Source organism: Gasterosteus aculeatus, chromosome 17, assembly GCF_964276395.1.
Source record: "Gasterosteus aculeatus chromosome 17, fGasAcu3.hap1.1, whole genome shotgun sequence".
NCBI lineage: Eukaryota > Metazoa > Chordata > Actinopteri > Perciformes > Gasterosteidae > Gasterosteus > Gasterosteus aculeatus.
In genome coordinates this window covers 6,205,967-6,217,845 of record NC_135705.1, presented here as the reverse complement: position 1 = coordinate 6,217,845, position 11,879 = coordinate 6,205,967, and the positions used below count along the sequence as shown (strand labels likewise).

The window sequence follows — 11,879 nt, the reverse complement described above, 5'->3', positions numbered from 1 at the left end:
CCCAGGAGAAAAGGCGCAACTTCTGCTCTCTGCAGTGCACTTCCAAAAACTCTGTCATCACGTCGCTGCAAGGTGAGTGATGTTGAGTCCCCGAAATCCCCGAAGATGAGATTTCTGCTTGATTTTTTTGCCAGATAATTTATCACATCACAGGCCTCTTTCTGCGGGATAACGCGCTTCTGTTGTTCACTTATTATATTGTTAAGACAACTGTATAAACAATGAATGTTTGGATGTGTGTGTGTGTGTGTGGGGGGGGGGGTTATTTATTAGATTTGCAGTACACTAAAATGGGATGCAGATGTATAACAGAAAGTTATTTTTACGGATTTTTTAAAAATCCTTAAAAATGTTAAAAACTCATCACCCATTCAGGAGCAACTCCTTTCAACACGAATACGTTTGTTACAATGTGCCTTATTGTTTTATCGTTGCTTTTATCTCATTATTACCATTTTCTGTAAGTTGTTTTTTCTTCATTTAAGTGATTCCTTTCAAAGCTGATTTAAGCCTTCAGTGTACAATTACAATGTATCATGATGTTCCAATCGACTGTTAATTCTGTGACAATATATTCTAGACCGATGCTTAAAATCCAATAGCGAGCCAACTTTAACCACATTTACCCTTTACTGTCACAGCCGTTTGCACACACATGTTTGGAAGATCTAATGCATTTAGTCCTTTCTTTTGGTTGTTGTGTTCCTAATCCTTCAGAATATGACGTATCCATCACTACAATGGTGCTGACTCCATGACCTTATTTGTGGTCCTTTTCTATTTCCCAGTCATTAAATCTCACAATGATAAGAATCGCAAATCTCAGCACTTTACGTATGACAGGCCTCTTGCTGTGCTACTGTGAGCGCGTTTGGGCCCTTACATGCTTCTCAGGAAGTGCATGGACGGGGTTAACCACAGGGTGTGATGGAAACAGTTTGACGCATTGCATTTTTGCTGTTCCATAATCTTTCTTAAATCCATGCAAAGCAGCAGATTTGCTCCCATTTTTTGTCGACACTGGCTTGGAAGATTATTCTCCAGCATTTTTTGCTGATTAAAAGTGCCCTGTACCATATGCAGTATTACCAGGAGGGTTACACGCCCGTTGTAATTGCTAGTGTGCATCACAGACTCCTTCTGTGCATGCAACGTCAAAGACACACTTAGAGACTAAAGCGTTTTTACATCCCAGTGTGTTGTGTGCTTTTCAAATTATTCTGCTGCTTTGGGGTATTTGAGCCCTTGTGGTGCAACTGGTGTGAGATGTGTGCATAGATCAGGTGACAGCCACAACATATTTGTGTCTCTCCATGCGGTGTTTTGACATTTGGTCCTTCAAAATAAACTACCACATCTGATTTGACAGACAGATTTCTATTTTGTTGGTACCGATATACTTGTTTGTCTCAAAGATCACGTCGGTCAGTACACTGCAGAGACACACAATCTTACAAATTATATTTGTTGAATTGCTAGTCAAAATATCTTAAGATAACATTACATTTTAGTGAGGAATATTGAGTTGTTTTTAAGACAGTGGATTTAGAATGACAACATACTACTTTTGAGCATATGCGACTAATTATGACGCAACATCCTGATAGTAGCAAAATAAATTCCAACACAATCTAATTTAAAAATGACATTGCATACTTTCAAGAACAAAGGGGGGAGGGTGGGGGGGGGGCTTTAAAATGATGATATTTTTATCTATCTCATATTTACTCACTGTACTGTATATGAAAGCAGCTTATTGTCACAACCACTGTACAATGTAGTAGCTCCAATTACACCCACATCTGGGCTTTGCTTTAATCCGCTTTAATCCTGTGTTGATTTTTTAAATATCTTTGCAATGATTATTTCTTAACAATGGTATGGTATTACAATGGCATTACAAACATCACCCAGAAAGTGAGGAGAAGACGATGCAGACTGTATTATCGTCACACTAAAACACAACTCAGATGTTCAATAACTGGCCACGCTGTTTCACAAAGGTTAAAATGAGATACGGTTTGAATTAGAACTGAAACTATTTGTTGATTATATGATTAGTCCCTAATTGGCAGAAACACGTTTAAAAACCAATTATCATTACACATACTTTCATAGCTAAAGCAGTAAAACAAATAAAAAGAAAAGTCTTCTCTGGTTTCAAGTGGAAGATTTTTGGCTTTTCTTCTTTAAATATCATAGTAAACTGGATATCTTTGGGTTTTGGACTTTTGCTCGTACAAAAGAAGACATTTGAATGCAATACCTTTAGCTCTTAATTACTATGATGGATAATTTTAGTCTGAGTTTAAAAGTATGGTTGGTAATCCTAATACCCATTTTTGATATCGTTGTGGAAATGATCGCTGTATCCCGACAGCAAGGACTGTAATAACACGGCTACCTGTCTATTTTCTTGCCTGGCGTATTCTGGCCTTGCACTCATTGCTCCTCTCTCAGTGTCTCACGGCTGTGAGTGCCAACAAAAGCCTGTAGCTTACTTTTATCAAGATAATTCGGGGGGAGTTTAGTTGGTGGGAGGCCCGAATCGACGGGCTGTCGGTGGTATCAACTAGTCAACTTGTAGAGCTGGTGCAGATGGCTACCTTCAATCATTGAATCATTGGTTTGTAGACTGACGGTTCGAATCCTCGAGTTCGGCGATTCGGCACCATCTTGGACCACGGCTTTAGCCATCTTGGGTTGTTGCGATCGAGGAATGGAAGTTAACGGTATTCGGGATGCAGAGGAGGGACGTAGAGACTTCGTCTACGGCTGTGGTAGTGGCAGCGACCTGTCAATCACAGTAAGCCCGCCCCCGAGCATACTCTGCTCCGTGGTCTATTTTACTCTAAATGGAAACATGATTCACAAAATGAACATTGTGCTGTACTGAAACGTTTAAACAGGAAATTGACACCAAGAACTCATGTTCACGATGTTAAATTAGGTAACAAAAAAAAATAAATTGGGGCGACCTAGAAAGTTTCCCCCTGCTGGCCAGTAGAGATAATGCAAATTTTAAGACACTTCTGTATTGGCTTCACTTATCAGAACTGGAGGTTTCCACCTGCCTTTATTAGAAAATGTTGGCAACACTAAGCTGAGTTTATTGGTTAGAAAAAACAGTATTTAGTATTTTTTCTGGCAAGATACCTATGTTTAAAAATCACACCATCAAGAAAAAAAGGAAAGGAAAAGTTGTTCTTCACCTGGAGGCACCATGGGTAACACCAGTCCAATGGCCGACACATACTATACCCTTGTTGTTATTTATCCAACGTTTCTTTGTGGAACAAATAACTCCTTTAACCCTGTGAATGTGTCTGTGTGTGTGCGCCTCTGGTTTTGGCCTCAGGCGGTTTAGCTGCCCGTCGTTGTGCGAAAACAGTTTCGCGCTCTCTTCAGCTGCACCCGGTTGAAAGTGGGTCTTTGACTTGCCTGATAGCTTTTGACAGCTCACTCTCATCCCCGGTGGATCAATGGAGCTCAGCGCTCTTCATTAGAAACATCAATGTAGCGCACATTCCCACAGGCTCAGCCGCAACTCACCAGCCCAGTCAGAGAGACAAGCTTTGTTTCGCTATTCTCCAAAAGATCCTTCTTGACTTCTGTGTGACATTTTATGCTTTTTAATTGAAGAATATTGTGGGAACATGATGAAAGGGGAGTAGTTTGTTTGGCGTTAGTTCATACTGGGGAGATGACCGTTAGCAACACAGTGCACCTAAAATGTGAATAAAACATTGTCTATTCCGGTTTATACATCATATAGAATAACAAATATGTGCAACACTTCTTATTCTCTTTGACTGAAATGTAGGCAGGTCCTCATATAATGAATCACTACTATTAGTGCTGAAACAATTAGTTGTTTGACGAAGTTTGTCTGTGAAAGTGAATCTTTTCATTTTTCAAGCTTTCACCGGCTTCCGAAGCAAGGCGGGATGCTTATCTGTGTGTTTATTGCAATGCAAATGGATCTTTAGGTTTAATACTATTATTTGGATAAAACTAGCAATTGAAAGCTGAGTGAAAGCATTATGATGATGTCTTTAGTTCAAACAATCAATTATCTAAAGAAGACATTGACAGATTAATTGATTGATCAAACCCGTTGTTTCAGCCTCGTCTACTGTGTTGTGATAATAATGTCTTGGAAAGCACTTTGTCGATTTATACCTCAATACTTTATAAGAAGTGCGTGACATATTTTATGCTGTATTTCCACATCGGAAAAAAAGCTGCTGATTGAAATAATAAGCATTTTTTCACAAGCTTATTTCTAGAATAAGCGTATTATTATTTAACTAGAAGTATACTTGCAGCACATTTTTTACCATCCATTTTTTTTCTTTAAAATGTGTAAGCCAATTAAAAATGTAATGCTTGAATTCATTATTTCCAGTTTAAAATGCCCCCCTCCCCCCCCGAGCTATCCTACACTACGTTGCCTAACGCTGCTCTGTTTATACTGAACTTGAATATTATTCCAGGGAACTCTCTGAAGAAGTTTGCTATGTGTCGATGCCGGCCGCAGGGTTTATTGTAAACACAAGTGTTGCGTCAGCAAATGCTTGAAATGATGCCATCACACATATGGAAATGTTGTTATGTGCAACAAGAAACAAATAGACACTGGGGAGACACTGGAGACGGTAGTTGGTCACAGAGGTTGTTGTCATGATGCTAGTTGGGAACCCGAGCCAATGACTGCTTCACTGTCATCATCTTCTTTTCGATTGGCTCTGTGGCAACTTACACAGGTAATCACTGAGGGAATCCGGCCCGCCCGTTGAGTCACACACACACTGGAATGCATTGACACACACACACACAGTCACACACACAGAGTCACACATGCAGCTAGCTGTCACACGGAGAAAAAAGCAGTGTGTATTTCAGCGTTTCTCTCTCTGGTCTGATCATCAATAATGCATGAGTTAGGGAGGATGAAAGGCTGTTTTGGCTTGAGGCGTTTGTCTCAAAAGGAGAGGGAGACACATCAGCACCAGTAGCTGTAACTGTACATCCATAGAGTCAACGGCTTCTTGGCCGTCCTCAGTAGAACTGTTTCAAGATGATTGTACTGATGTCAGGCTAAATGTCTCAATAAGATCGGATTCATTTGCATTGTGAACATTACAGTTATTCCTTTTGTTATTATACCCATATATATATTTGTTATTGCAATTGCATTTTGGTCAGAATTGTGGATCTAAGGATGACCGTGTGTACATATTTTAAATCCTTCTGAGGCAATGAGGCTATTAGTAGCTGTTTAGAAGAATCTGGACTTTGACCATTAGACTTTTGATGCACCAGCTAAAGTTGTTGATTTCATATTTTTAAAAGGGTCTTCAAAGTTTGAGGTGCGGTTAAGTCGTATAACTGGTGCAACTGGTTTCATAATGATATGGATACACGAGGCAAAGGCTCACCTCGCGTAGCCTTACCCGTCTTTATGTAGGGGCTCAAACAGGAAAACCATAGGGTGCTTGTTTGTATGTGAAACAGTAGAGAGCCGCTTGGCTCGTCGTTACTCTCTGAAGAAGTGGCAGCGGCTGTTTGGCTGACACAGATATTAAATCAGCAGTCCTGTTATCTTAAAGTGTTTCACTTATTTCTGTGGTGATTAAAGTTACTGAACAGAGTGCATCATGTGGAGCAACTTCTCTTTTCTTCTCTCTCATTTTCCCGTGAAGCCTTTGGTTATAGACATTCATATGTAAATACAGTACAGTCTACGCGTGAGTGTGTGTGTGTGTGTTCTCAACGTGTGCGGATGTGGGAGAGCACGCGACGGCCCTTTGAAGTTCTTCATTCACTCGACGCGCCTCTTCCCCGTGTCTCGTCTCTCTTTGAAGACCACGTAGCCATGATTATTAAAGCTGCCTTCTTTCCACTTCAAACGTATGGAATGAATATGGATATGATAGGACACCAGGCGTCCCACGTACCAACACCCTCCCCTCCTCTGCCGTCCCGCCCGGTGGTGAGGTTTGATCGGCCCTGTCGTCTCGCACAGTCTCTGCTGCCGATGAAGTTGTCATCGCGTGACTTGAGGCAAGAGCCATCTGGAGAGGTTATGAAATGACTCGCTATGCAGCTGCAGGGGGACGTAGCGAAGTTATTATCTTATTTTATTAATACAACTTGTGGTCGTGCCCTTTTTCCGTGGCACCATCTAAGCTGCTCTGTGTACTTTGTCGTCTGTGTAAATGTTTTTTAAACCTGGTGGATTCCTCCACTGGCCATGTCATTTATTGCATGATAAATACATTCATGGTCATGGTCTCTCTCTCTCTCTCTCTCTCTCTCTGTGTCCTCCAGCTTCGGGGTATTTTACACAATGTCATGACAATGTTATCTTAAGGAGCTTTTTAATCCACGGCAACGCCATAAACTATATCATTGATAACTTTAAGGCTTTTTCCAAAGCACAGCATCATTATTTTACTTGAGCCTTTGGCGGTTATTGTGCAGTAGATTCTATTGTTTGTATAATTTTGTGTCAGGGATGCGGGTGGAAGGCAGGACTCAAATGCAGACTTCTCCGAAAACAAAAGACTTTAATAGTCAAAAGGCCAAAAAACACAGGAACCAGGGGAAAAACAGCAGGCATGAAACTACGGACATCCACGACGATAGACAATGACGCGACAAGTGACAGAAGAGACACACGGCTTAAATACACAAGGGAGGTGCAGGTGATTGGACACAGGTGGAAACTATTAGACAATCACAGGGGATGACGGGACAAGGCAGGAAGTGAAGTTACCCGGGGACACGAGTGGCAGAAAACTACAAAATACAACAGGAAGTGAACCACACCGTGACATTTTGTTGTTATTTGGGCTGTGGAAGGTAAGGTGGTTTTATGTGCATTTGACACCAGAAAGTTGTTTTTGCGTTAATCTGACAGTGAAGTTGGAGGCGTATTGTTTGGTTTTAACTTTTTTAATTAAAATCCCTTCAGAGATTCTGAATCAGTTTTTTGCAATGATTGAGAAAGACTTCATGTCATTTTATAACCTTTAGGTAAACTCTTTCTGTGTTTAACCCAAATTATTGTTCAAAACTAGAAGATTTCCATGTAAAAAAAAGATAGAGAAGGATGTCTTAACCAACTAAATTGATCATTTCAAGTGGGGTTTCTTACTATTGTGGGAAGAGCTGGAATCCATGAAGTTGAAGTGATTATGAAGTGAATCTGAAAATGTATGTATTTTTGATAAATGGTTGACAAACCATCAGGGGGTCCTGCAATCCTCCGTAAAGTATTTAATCTAGTGAGCTTTAAGAATGTCTGTTATAACTGAAAATGTAAAATGTTGGTGGTATACCATCACATTGTTGTGTTGATGATTCCATCTGGTATGTCAAACCTTTTATAATAAAACATATTAAGCGTATTAAAAGTAAACAAATCCGGGATGACCTGGGTGAACACAATGTCCCTTTGCTGGATGAGCTAGATGATGTCCGGTGCCACTGTTTTGAATCGATGGCCCGATCAATAAACTGTCGCTGTTGTTTGGTCGGCACACGAGACCTCTCAGTCTCAGCTATGTTCCTCTTCCTCAAGTTCAAGCGTGGTTCATTTGCATGAATGAGTCAGCCAGCTGACACTCTCTCTCTCTTTCTCTCTCTGTCACTCGTCTGTTTTTCTATCTCTCGGGCAAAATGCTAGCTAAATGGGGGAAGGTAGGTTAGCAGGGGTTCAATGAATGGAGGCAGGAGGATTTTGCTGCATTGGATTAACTCTGTGTGTGTGTGTGTGTGTGTGTGTGTGTGTGTTTGTGCATGAGAGAAATAGAGGGATTGAGTGCATTTTCTGCAGGGGGAAGCTTCTAGCTTCTGTCCATATTACTGGTTTTCTGTCCTACCTTTTCCATAACCCTTGTTTGCGCGAATCTTTTGCTTTTCATACTGTGCATGAGGGCATCGGATTCAACACATTTGAATACTTTTCTAATGGGGTTTGTGTCTGTATTTAAGGTTTAACGATGGGGTTAAACGCAGGGATCTGACTGCAGAGTGAGCCGGTGATTTGTTGACTTGGAGATCTCTCACTTCAGGACCATGGTGAGTTGCACTTACGCTCTCTTTGTCTCTCTCGCATGCATGCACAGAGCGTGTACTCTCTATTTCCTCAGCTCGGTCAGACTTGCACGCACAAACAGTCTGAGTTGGAGTGAAAGATCTCAAGCAAAACTACCGTGTTTCCCCTCTTTACTTTTTTTGCTTTTCTTTCTTTCTCCAATCCCGTGTTTCATTTTTCCGCCCTCCATCTTTTCTCTTCCATCACTCCATTTGTGTTGTTGACACAACAGCATAAGTTGTGTGCCCGCTGGCAAAAGCAATCATTGCCTCTCAACGGGCTTGGCGGTGTGCACGTGTCCGTCGCTGACACCATATGGGCTTCTCCGTGTGTTTGGGTGTGTGACGTCAGTGCCCCGTCTACTGCCATCTGACCTGCAAATGGAAACACAGTCTGGCCTCATTCTGCCTTTACGGATCCTAATTTGTCATCATCGCAATTTTTTCGTACATTTTTAAAAATCTTTTTACAGTGTTGCTGGATTAGACTTTTGCAGTTTGTGATTTATTAATGATTATTTGTTCTACGTCAAATAGCCAGTAAGGTTGTGATTCTGACACAAGAGCTATGATTATTATATTATATTATTATTACGCATGGACAAAGTAGTCACAGAAATCTGCAACGAAACAATACTGATCATGCCAATACTAGAAAAATACAAAAATGGCAAGTCTTCTATTGATCGCGCAGCAGGAATTCTACTGAAGTTCAGGATATTTGCTTCCTTAAGTCCAGCACATGTTTAGTTGATTAGTAATATAATTTGTCCTTTTGTGGAGTCCGTTGTTCAAGCAGTAAGTGTAGAACTATTCCTGTAGACTCTCTCTGAACTAACAACGCTGTGCGCTCCTCCTTTCATCTGAACCGAATGGCACCGAGCTGAAGACCCCTGTTTGTTTTTGTTCTCAGCGACGTCTGGGCTGCGCCGCAGGGACCCCCGGGGACGCCTGTGGCCCTCGTCCAATCAGACCTCAGCGTTAGTGCGTCAGTGTCAGTTTGGACCCGAAATCACACCAAATCTACGTGTGGCTTTAATCCGATTCAGGCTGTCAAACTCGAAGGCCTCGGCACCTTCGGTTAGCTGGGTATCATTGATTGATTCTGTTTTGTAAGCAGCGTAGAGAGAGACAGGAAAAGACAAGCAGGTGTGTTACAAGACTTCTTCCTGTCTGTATGGGGAGAAGAACCGCCGTCTTTCTTAATAGTGCATTATGCATTACTGAATACAGCAGGGACGTTCAGCCAAAAACACGTCTCAGACTGGTGGTAATTTGTCTACCGAAAAAGCTGCACATTTGTCAAACAGGGACGCTATTTATTGAAAACCGACCGTATTTGGCTTCAGGCCGCGGCTAAGCTGCATGAGATGTGTCTTATGAAAAGAGAACAAGGCAAAGGACAAGAAGGAGAGGATATGACCCCAGCTGTGGTTGTCTGTTGAGTTTCCTGTTTGCTTGCGTGCCTCGTACCTCCGACTTATGCCTGGAGTTCTCAGAAGAGCCTTCATGAGCACCATCTTTGAGCACCATGCTGAAATCTTCCTAGAAGAAGGTCTCAGTGGCCTTTGTTTTTAAATGAGATCACATAACATTTTAAAATGTGGCTTGCATCACACGCACTCTGAACAGGAAAAGTTACGCATGAATAAATAAAGAAAGCGCATAGTATTACAAACATAGACAGCTGCAGTGTGTTCAGTTTTGTTCCCTAAAGGAATATACTTCATCACATAACAGTTCTGCATCAATTACTCGCCCCATTACCTTGAATTCTCGAAGAAACCTTTGAACAACATTTACTTCACCAGATGACTGTATGACTCTATGGGTTTCTTCTCAGATTCCCAGTAACACTGAATGACGTCATTTTTTTGCTGAATTTAGCGGTCAGTCTTACTGTGAGTAACAGTAACAAAAGCATTTACAAAAAATAAAAAAAGGGGCTTCCTGCACACAAGAAGACTTTTAGACGTGTATTTGAATAACTGACCATCAAAGGATAAACCTCTGATGACAAAAGTTTGGATTCTTTCTAGCATGTTTTTTTTTCTTATTTGACATTTGACCTACATGGTCTTAAGAGGTTCATTCCTACGTTAGCTGTATCCACTCATGTAATGAGAGTGTGTCGTATGTACGTATTACCAATGCCGAATGGTATTTATTATGAATCGAAAAAGTCTTTATGGTGAGCCTTGGAAATGCTGAAGCCCGGGTCGGCTAGCTGGCCACACGGGACTGCAGTGCTGTGGCGCGTTCGCTGGCTCTGAGGGATTTCCTGTAATTCTCCGTAGCCGTGGGTTTCACAGATTCATTCCTGCGCTTCAATAACAGTGGGATTATCGAGGTTGAGCCAGCTAACGCTGCCCTCTCTGCCATCGCCTTCACGTGGCTCACAGCGCCGCCCCGCTCCGCCCGTTCAACCATGTTTCAGACATTTTTATTTCAGTCCTGACCTTTTCGGTATATCCCCGGCGTTCCCTCTAGTTTGCTGCCTCTCTTTTTCTCACCCACACTGAGATGGGTCAGGCCGGACTGTGACTGAAGCCCTGTTGCTAGGTGCCTATGGATGCTCCCTTGTCTCCGTTTCGTGTGTTCCTGATGACATCAGGACCGCAGAGAGCCTCCACATCTTCCGCCGCAACCTAAAGACACACATCCTCAGACTAAAAACACTAACAAATTGTAGTACTTAAATTGTACTTATGGCTCTTATCTATAGCAAGTTGTAAATCGGCTTATTTAATGAAATTGCACTTGTTTGTATCCTTATGGTTGAAATGCACTGATTGTCGCTTTGGATAAAAGCGTCAGCTAAATGTCATGTAATGTAATGTGTGTGTGGGTGTATTTTGCGGGGGTGTTGTGTGCATGTACTGGGTGTCGCCGTGTGTCTGGCAGAAAATTGGATGTTCTGTTATGTAAGCAGGTCTTGGCTGGGTAAAGCTCAGGGAGGCAGGCTCAGGTGGAGAGACGGAAACAGATGCTATTTCGGGTACACTGCGCGCATAACACATGAGTTATTCACTCACATGTGTCTGTTAGTTCTACCGGGATGAAAGTACAATAGAAAAGGGATTTGGAGCAAATATCTGCAGCAACATTTTTCTTCTTGTCTGTACATTCAAATAGGCAGCGGCATGTTTTGTTTGTTACATTACAGGTCATTTAGCAGATGCTTTTATCACTTTAAACCCATGGCTTTTTCGCATTTTTGCCCGGGGAGCAATTAGGGGTTAGGTGTCTTGCTCAGGGACACCTCGACATGGGACATGGGGCAGCCTGGACTCGAACTACCAACCTTGTGCTTCCCAGCACACCTTCTCTAACCCCTGCGCCATTAGCCACGACGTTGGTTAATGTTGGCTGTTGCCCATTAATTGATTAGTGGATCCGCGGGAAAAAACAGCCACTTATTTTAAAAGTCAATTTATTGTTGGTTGTTAAAATACCAATATATTTGATGATTTTCAGATTGACCCGGTTTTATATCCCTGTAAATGAAACATGGTTTTGAGTTTAATTCATGGTCTAAATATGGAATCAATTGTGAGGTTAATCAATAATGCAAATAAGAGAGTTTTACTTTCTGGATGACGTATTAAATATTTAGCATTTGAGTGGCTGCTCGTAGATTCAGTTGCCTTTTGAAGTTCAAACAGAGCCGAGCGAGTTGCCAGAAAATAGTAAAAACTGCCCATCACAATTTCTAAAAGCCCAAGACGATGTCTCCCCAGATTTAGCCAAAGCTAAATGGATTCATGTTCTCTCTC

At 41.7% G+C, this 11,879-nt stretch overlaps 1 protein-coding gene across 28 annotated transcripts in view; it reads left to right on the top strand.

Annotated features, from left to right (window-relative positions):
* arhgap9 (Rho GTPase activating protein 9) overlaps positions 1–11,879 on the top strand; it is a 32,879-nt gene that overhangs the window by 220 nt on the left and 20,780 nt on the right. For 19 of the 28 annotated variants that reach the window (XM_078091800.1, XM_040202641.2, XM_078091791.1 and 16 more), the window contains exons 2-3: positions 6–72; positions 8,002–8,088. The gene's annotated coding sequence lies outside the window, so the exon portion shown is untranslated. Of the gene's footprint in view, positions 1–5; positions 73–2,634; positions 2,807–7,597; positions 7,708–8,001; positions 8,089–10,991; positions 11,102–11,879 lie in introns of those variants that run through there. The other 9 variants (XM_078091801.1, XM_078091797.1, XM_078091788.1 and 6 more) reach the window with 7 other exon arrangements.